Raw genomic sequence first — 8334 nt, forward strand, 5'->3', positions numbered from 1 at the left:
TTGCAGCGTCTCGCGAAAGGTGCTTTTGAGAAGAACGGAGGACCGGCGGCCCAATTGGCGGGGCTGATGACAGGTCGATTGGAGTGCTCGGCGTCTCATGTAGTACTGGTAGAGGTCGATCCAGAGGTATAGGCTGAGCAGCCGTATCTGTGTTCCGTCCAGAGGGCAAATCACTCAGCAGCTGTTGTACATCTGGAGAAGGCAGGGCAGGCGTCGTATCTGATGAAGCAAAGGCAAGATTTTGGAGGTCTGGCCTATGCTCAGGGGGCACTTGTAATGCCGGGAATGCCACTGAGGCAAGCGGCGCAGGCGGAGCTACCCCGCCAGCACGTCACCGGAGGCGCGAGGCCTAGCCTCGGTGCGCAGTTCAGGTCCAGGAATAACTGCATGGCATTTGCTGCATTGGACGTAACCAGGCGGCGATTGGGCCTCCGAAGCCTCCTTGGATGGCGTGAATCCAGCTTTTTGGTATAGAGAACGTATTTACGCGGCAGGCGTGATTTTCGCAAAAGCGATGGGAAGACACCTTAACAAGGACACTTCGCCTTCCTACCAACTTGGTCCTGACTAAAGAAGAGCATAAACGAAGCTACCTAGGACTCGCCAAGCCATTGCTCAGTCAATGGCCTAGTTGAGCAATTCATTTTGCTTATTGCATGTATAACAGCAGCAGCTATCAAATTTAACATGATGATAGAGGTGAAGGCATGTTAAAACAGGTGAAAAAGCCCTGTTATGACCAAGGTAATGCGTTTAGCGTCCATGCACATTAAGAATCAACCGAAAAGCAAAATTTAAAAGCGACGTCGACATATTGGATCCCACTAGAAGAAAATATATTCATGCTTTTCTAGCCAAAAAAAAAGAAACAATTGCTAGGGTAATTATGAAAACAAAAGTTCGCAAAGAGTTTGCTGCCTTTCTACAAAGTGTCCAGATTCTTTACACAATAATATAGGTAATAAAACATGTGCGCACTCAAACAAACGTGCACTTTGCAAAAACACCTATGAGCGCAGCGCAGCTAATCCAAGACGAACACGGTACGTGTTCTGAAAGAGATCCAGAGTTTTACGCATGTGAGCAAAAGTAAACTGGTCATCGGAGAAGCAATCTTACCAGTGCAGGATTTCGCTGCTAAAGAAACAAACGTTATAAATGACAGCAAGGCTCTTCGCATTGTGCCTCTTCTTCCACACTGTTCTATAAAGCGCCTTTCTAGAATGTTATTTATCCATTGAAGAATTTTGTTGTTGTTAAAGCCCCGCCAAAAAAAACAACAAATGCCTAAAAGCTATTCTTTGCTTTCAACAAATACGCCATGCATCATTTCACCGTTTAAATACAGCCATGTCTCATAAGTACACTACTCCTTACGTGGGTTCGAAATATGAGTTATTAGGTAAAACACCAATGCTTGTCGAGCAGGGAGGGATGTTTTTGGCAGTGAACCTTTGTACAGGGGCTTTTTTGTGTGTTCAGGGCAATTGTTCACGGAAGCTACCGTATACTAATAAGACTGGAGGCGAAATGAAAGGAAAGCAAGTGCGGAAGGTGGACACGCATGCGGTCCCATTACACGAAAAATTATTAGGTGGGCGAAATAGCATAGAAAACTATCTAGAAAGTCCCGCATCGTCTATAGAGGAAATATACCAAGCTTTTTGTCGCAGAAATAAATAACGTGAACATGCAGTTGTATGTTTACTTGTGTGCTAAACCCATCGCGTTGAAGCCACCGCCTACTTCAACCATCAATATGTATTATTTTTTTCCTCGCGCATGGAACGGTCTTGTTCCGGTGTGTGCTTTGCTGATGATGAGAGAAAATACTACTGGGTATTGTGTGCTGAACCAGAGAACAGCAACGCCATGGCATAAAGCGCTCGCTATAGGACGAATGTGGAGTCAACTATACATTGCGGTACAGTAGTCAATAGAAGTGTCGCGCTAGAAATAAGAAAACCAGCACCGAGGGTCACAAAAGACTTTTTTTTGCTCAACTTGTTTTATTTAAATCGCATGGGCTTATTGCAATTGATTTTCTTATCGAATGTGGTCACTTGTTCAAGGTGCAACTCCAGCTGCGCTCGCTTCGGAGGTCGCTAATCGATTTCTCTAGTGATGCTAGGAGGAAGTCTAGTTGGCCTGCCTTCGAACATAGCTGCGCGAGTTCCTTAAGTGGTTTGTTGAAAAAAGTTGCCGGCTACGCTTTTCAGCACAGAAATGGTCATGAAGAGTGCGCTTCGTCTTTGCGGCTTGAGCCGATACGCGGAGCCCACGTCGAGCCGTCGCGTGAATGAAGCCGGTCCAAGGTCACCCATAGAACCGGCCTGGACAGAAACAAACTAAGACAAAAGAAATGGGTGGTGGTTTTCGGATAACGAAGAAAGAATGAGAATAAGGAGGGGATAAATTAGAGTTAGGCAGTTAGGGAGAATTAGACTGAAAGAAAAGATAAACGAACGATGACACCCACCGCACGCTATAAGAGCCGCGAAGACGATCAGCCACCAGAGCCGGTCTGATTGGTTCTTTGTGTTTCTCTCTCCCCACGAGAGCGTACAATCAGGAAGCGAAGTGTTCGCTGACAGGCAGTGCAGCCAGGTCTCCCTGTGGGGGCAACCGGAGTAAGAAATAGCATAACACATCATATCCTTGATGCAGCAGCTACCCTTCTTTACACCTTATTAGTCCTCCAAAGAAAAAGCTAAAGATATAATTGAAACAGAGAGCTGACGCTTCAACTGAATTTGCAATACACTCTCAGGCTCTGAAGTGTACATTGTAGCCTAAAAGAACTTCCATCTGCAGCTCGAACAGATCACATCAGTTTTATCTCGATCAGAGTTTAACCTGCGTCTAGTATCGTTGCCAGACCTGCCGACAACCAGCAAAGCAAGGCCGCGAGCCGACCAGGCTAAACATATGCTTCCGCACGTCAAAAAAGTTCAGCTACCTTAAAATCCTACCGATTTTTTGTATTTCTTTGATAGTGGTACATGTTACCTTTAGTTACATTTTTTAATGCTACACTTCTAACCTAATGCCACCTCTCTGCTTTTGAGCCAGCGATCTTCCAATCGCTTTTGCTAACTCTCACGGCAGATGCATTCACGTGACCATTGTTATCCCTTAGCGATAGGGCACCAGGGAGAGTTATTGTACCCGCATTTACATCATAATGGATAGCCTAGCATGCCAGTGGAAGCTCTTCAGTTATTTCTACAGATATGCCACACACTGCACACGTGTCATCTGCTTGGTAATATTTGTTTTTGTAGCTGCGCGTTTTAATGCACCCTTAGATTGCTTCAAAGAATAGGGCGCTGTCTCTTGAGTTATCATGGAACGATACCTTCGTGGTCTGCCTTTTCCAATTTCAATGATGCGTCAACTCTCCTTCTTTTCCTTTGAATTAATAAAACTTTTACTTTCTGCATTTCGGACCTGTGGTTTATGGCTCTTTACCTCTCTATCTTTATGACCTGCATACTCACGGGCTTTTTGCCTATTTCTTTTCCGCTATTGCCATTCAAAGCTCTTTCTGTATAAGTATTTAAAAAGGTTACCTCTCCACTCATGATCACCAAACTTCCTCAGGCTTTCTTTATATATTTTACTCTACGGTTTCGTCGCTTCGAGCGATGCCCAGCCTATATCCCTCTGTACTGCGTAATTTGTGGTGTTGCCGTGAACACATGGTGAAAATTTTTCAACAGTTCTCTGATTTATTTTTAATCCCGACTGAACTTCTGCCTTTACGCAAAATACCGCATTCCGAAGGTAAGACCTGTCCCCATTATTTCCTTGCAAAAATCACTGGGCATTTCATATCTCAATTCATATAGGCCGCCAGCCAGAATGGCGCTGGCCACAACGCGTAGTGGGCGAACCTTAGAAGTACAGAGCGGTCTCATAAGAGGTTCGTGCTTGGAGGGCCACGCTGAAGCGAGAGCACAGGTAGTGTCAGCGCGATGCAGCCGCTGCGACTGCAATCCGGCCGTCTGGTTATGCCGATTGTTTAACTAGGCCACTACGCAAAATAGCCACTTTTATTTTCTGCAGGGGAAGCCAACTGCTAGTCCGGTTTCTACCTCTCCATGTTTATTATTTCATGTTTTTGGTTTTAATGGCATTTATCGTCCAAAAACTGCTCAGGTTATGACGGACGCCATAGTTAAGGGCTCCGGATAATTTCGACCACTTGGGTTTTTTTTACCACGCACTGACATCGCACACCACATGGGCCTTTAGCATTTCGCCAGAACCGAAATACGGCCTCTGCGACCGAGATGGAACCTGTGTTCTTCGGGCCTGCAGCCAAGCACCACAACCACTAATCCACCACGTGGGCTTATAATTTTGTGAAAATGTTTGGGTAAAAAGTTGTGTGTTCATTTAGAATTAAACGTGGTATCTCCACTTAGGGCAGGCAGCGACCGATGATCCAGATCACGAGGGAAACTATCTAGAAGAATAAGAATGATGTGGAGCACATATGGCAGGTTCTCTCCGATCATGAATGACAGTTTGCCAATGTTCCTCAAGAGAAATGTATACAACACTTTTTCCTTACCGGTACTCACCTAAGCGGCTGAAACGTGGAGGCTAAGGTGAAAGGTGTAGGTTAAGTTAAATACAACGCAGCGAGCTATGGGAAGACAAATTTTAGGTGTAACGTTAAGAGACTGGAAGCGGGCGGAGTGGGTGAGGGAACGCGGGTTTATGATGTTCTAGTCAAAATCAAGAGAAAGAAATGTGCTTGGCCAGGACATGTAACGCGAAGGCAAGACAACCGCTGGTCAGTAAGGGTAACGGCGTGGATTTCAATAGGAGGTATGCGTATCAGGGGGCAGCAGAATGTTAAATAGGCGAATGAGAATAAGAAGTTTGCGGGGGCACGGTGAGCGCAGCTGGCATAGGACGGTTAATTGGAGAGATATGAGAGAACCATTTGCCTTGCAGTGAGCGTAGTCAGGCTGATGATGATGACGCTGCCAAAATTTTTAGAGACATTTAAGGAGGCTGTTAAGGTCGCCTTGAGTTATCCTGAAAATTAAATAATCGCCCTCTAGGAATAAGCTCGTTAGAAAAAATATGGCTGCATTGAGGCCCGCCTGACAACCTTTCTCGCGTGCGGAGAGCTGAAAATGATATCGGATAATTAACGTGCACTGACATCGCACAGCACACGGGCGCCTTAGCGTTTTTCCTCCATAAAAACGCAGCCGCCGCGGTCGGCTGCGTTTTTATGGAGGAAAAACGCTAAGGCGCCCGTGTGCTGTGCGATGTCAGTGCACGTTAAAGATCCCCAGGTGGTCGAAATTATTCCGGAGCCCTCCACTACGGCACCTATTCGTCTTTTCTTCTTTCACTCCCTCCTTTATCCCTTCCCTTACGGCGCGGTTCAGGTGTCCAAAGATATATGAGACAGATACTGCGCCATTTCCTTTCCTCAAAAACCAATTATTATTATTAATATTTTACATTAAAAGCAGAACTCCTAAAATAAGTCATAAATAGGACGCTTTTTAGTCTCGACAAAACGGCGCCCCACATGATTTACACGGTTGCTGATCTTCAGTCAAGCCCATCTCCCGAGTTGCGAACCTCCACCTCACCTCTCCCCAGAGAACCACTGCGAGCACACCACGAGCACTTGTCTCCGTCCCTTCTCAGAGCTAGAGCAGAGAAAGCGTAGTGGCTCTTTCTTCCTTCAGGCTCACCTCCCTCCCTGTCCTTACGGCTAGGTGGAGCTGTACATTCAGAAGTGAGAGAGTTACAGCGGCACTTAAGCTCCTCAAGACCCAACAACTTCAGAGAAGGCGGAGAGATGCCCTCAGAACATTCCTCCCATCGCCCCTCGTCTTAAATGATGGGTGTCTGTGGGCGTAGAGAGAGACGAAGTAGTGACGGTGTTTGTGTTGGACTCCTCAGGACCCCGCTGGTAGCCACATCAGTCAAAGTGACGACGTTAAACATTTTCTACTCGCATGGCCACTGGCACCGCTCCAGATCTACGTAAAAATTAGGGAGATTTTAATACGCAGTTTTTCCTGCAAGCTATTCCTCGCGGCCACAAGTGTCGTGGGAGCTAGAGGAGTGCTTTAGTCTCTAAGCGCTGTAATCTCTTATTATTTATTGCAAAAAAACGAGGAAAATATCGACGAGTCGAAATTATTAGTGCAGAGTGGAACACTTCGATCTCTGTAAGACTGCCTGATTTATGCGTGTGTAACTGTGTGTTCCAACATACTTTAGTACTCATGGAAATATGGAGTCTCAGCAACAGCCGGCCATTGTCTCTGCGAGGGAACTTTCGGTTGCTTCCCTCGTGCACTTAACCAGCGCCTGAAGTGACCGTCTAATGTCTGTCATTATGAGTCTCGTCTCTAAAAAAATCCGAGAATTTATACTTTCCTCCCTTGCGGACCTCAACAGGATAATCAAGGAACCGGCAATTGGTCGCTTCAAAATGCTTCTTCTCTCTCGAAAACAGCAGTAGCAAGTGCTACTGAATTTTGTTCCTCATGTTTGAAAAACAAATGTTTGACTTGTGAGAAATCAGGAAATTAGGCTAGACAGTCACTTTTCCTGAAATTTAATGACTACAGTTGCACGCATTACGCAATGGAATTTCATATCTTTGAGAGCCGCAATAGCCTGCGCTCACAGAGCATTTGGTTTCTCGAAAAGACCGTTCTTGTAAAGTTTGTTAAAGTTTTTGGCTATCTCCAACACAGGGGTGAGGTTTTAGGCAAATTGTGTTTAATCAGAGAAAATAACGCAATCTAGCTTTGCTTACTTTACCAAACTACAGTAGTTTTCAAGCAGCAAATTACGTGCACTTATTAAAATGCTTTTTACGTAACAGTGTTTAGAGATAGAATTTAACATAATTTAAATTATTTTCATCAATTTAGGAAGCGGATAAATGATAATCGATACTTAAGTCGAGCTCCAATTCATTTTCTCAGGAACGACCTGTTTTCAAAAGCATATCAGATGGCTGTGTAGCAGAAAGCCCAACGCTTGCCAGATGCGGACTTGGAAATACTCTTTCCTCTTCGTGTTTCCACCAGAAAATGAGAACTGTACTCGCATGCACGCACGTTTGGCGTTCTTCGTGATATTTCAGGTTACTGCAAATATCAAAAACATTTTTCTCCGGAAATACCTGCTTTCAAAAGCATATCCGATGGCTGTGTATCATAAAGCCCAACGCTTGACAGAAGCGGAGTTGGAACCATTCTTTCTTCTTCGTGTTTCCACTAAAAAATGTGAACTGTACTCGCATGCACGCACGTTACACGTTGCGCGGGACATTTCAGGTTACAGCAAATATCAAAAAATGTAGTTCTCCTGAAAGACCTGTTTTCGAACGCATAGCCGATGTTTGTGCCGTATAAAACCCAAAGCTTAGAGAAAGCGGAGTTGGAACAGTTCTTTCCTCTTCGCGATTGCGGTAGAAGATGCCAACTGTCCTCCTATTCACGCGCAATTGACGTTCTGCGTGACATTTCATGTTACTCAAAATATCAAAAACATAGTTCTCCGGAAAGGCCTGTTTAAGAAAGCATAGCCGATGGCTGTGTAGCATAAAACCCAATGCTTGCAAGAAGTACAGATGGAACGGTTTTTTCCTCTTCGCGATTGCAGTAGAAGATGCCAACTGTCCTCCTATTCACGCACAATTGACGTTGTGCGTCATATTTTACATTAATGAAAAAATCAGACATTGTTCTCCGGAAAGACATGTATACGAAAGCGTAGCCGATGGCTGTGTAGCATAAAACCCAACGCTTGGAAGAAGCAGAGATGGAACTGCTTTTTCTTCTTCTTGATCGAAGTAGTAGATGCCAACTGTTCTCCCGTTCACGCGCATTTGACGTTGTGCGTCACATTTTACATTACTCAAAATATCAAAGACATTGTTCTCCGCAGAGACCTGCTTAAGAAAGCATAGCCGATGGCTGTGTAGCATAAAACAGAACGATTGCAAGATGCGGAGATAGAACCGATCTTTCCTCTTCGTGATTGCAGTAGAAGATGCCAACTGTCCCCCCATTTACACGGGTTTGACGTTGTGCGTGACATTTCATGTTTCTGCAAATATGAAAAACATTGTTCTCCGGAAAGGCCTGTATACGAAAGCATAGCCGATGCTTGTGCAGCATAAAACCCAAAAATTAGAAGAAGCGGAGTTAGAACTGTTCTTTCCTCTTCGTGATTGCAGTAGAAGATGCCAACCATCGCGAAGTTTTGCGAAAACCTTAGCTGATGACATGCAAGCTCGATTAACGTTTGTTTTCTAAATGGTGAAACCTGTCC

General features: G+C 44.9%; 1 long non-coding RNA gene across 1 annotated transcript; it reads right to left on the bottom strand.

Annotated features, from left to right (window-relative positions):
* Positions 1–2065: 2065 nt before the first annotated feature.
* Positions 2066–7288, bottom strand: LOC144105344 (uncharacterized). Its single transcript, XR_013308769.1, has 3 exons — positions 7181–7288; positions 2480–2613; positions 2066–2333 (listed from the first exon to the last, which is right to left on the bottom strand). It is a non-coding gene; the product is annotated as an uncharacterized LOC144105344 (long non-coding RNA).
* Positions 7289–8334: the final 1046 nt, after the last annotated feature.

The sequence above is a fragment of the Amblyomma americanum genome, chromosome 9 (assembly GCF_052857255.1).
Source record: "Amblyomma americanum isolate KBUSLIRL-KWMA chromosome 9, ASM5285725v1, whole genome shotgun sequence".
In the NCBI taxonomy this organism is placed as follows: domain Eukaryota; kingdom Metazoa; phylum Arthropoda; class Arachnida; order Ixodida; family Ixodidae; genus Amblyomma; species Amblyomma americanum.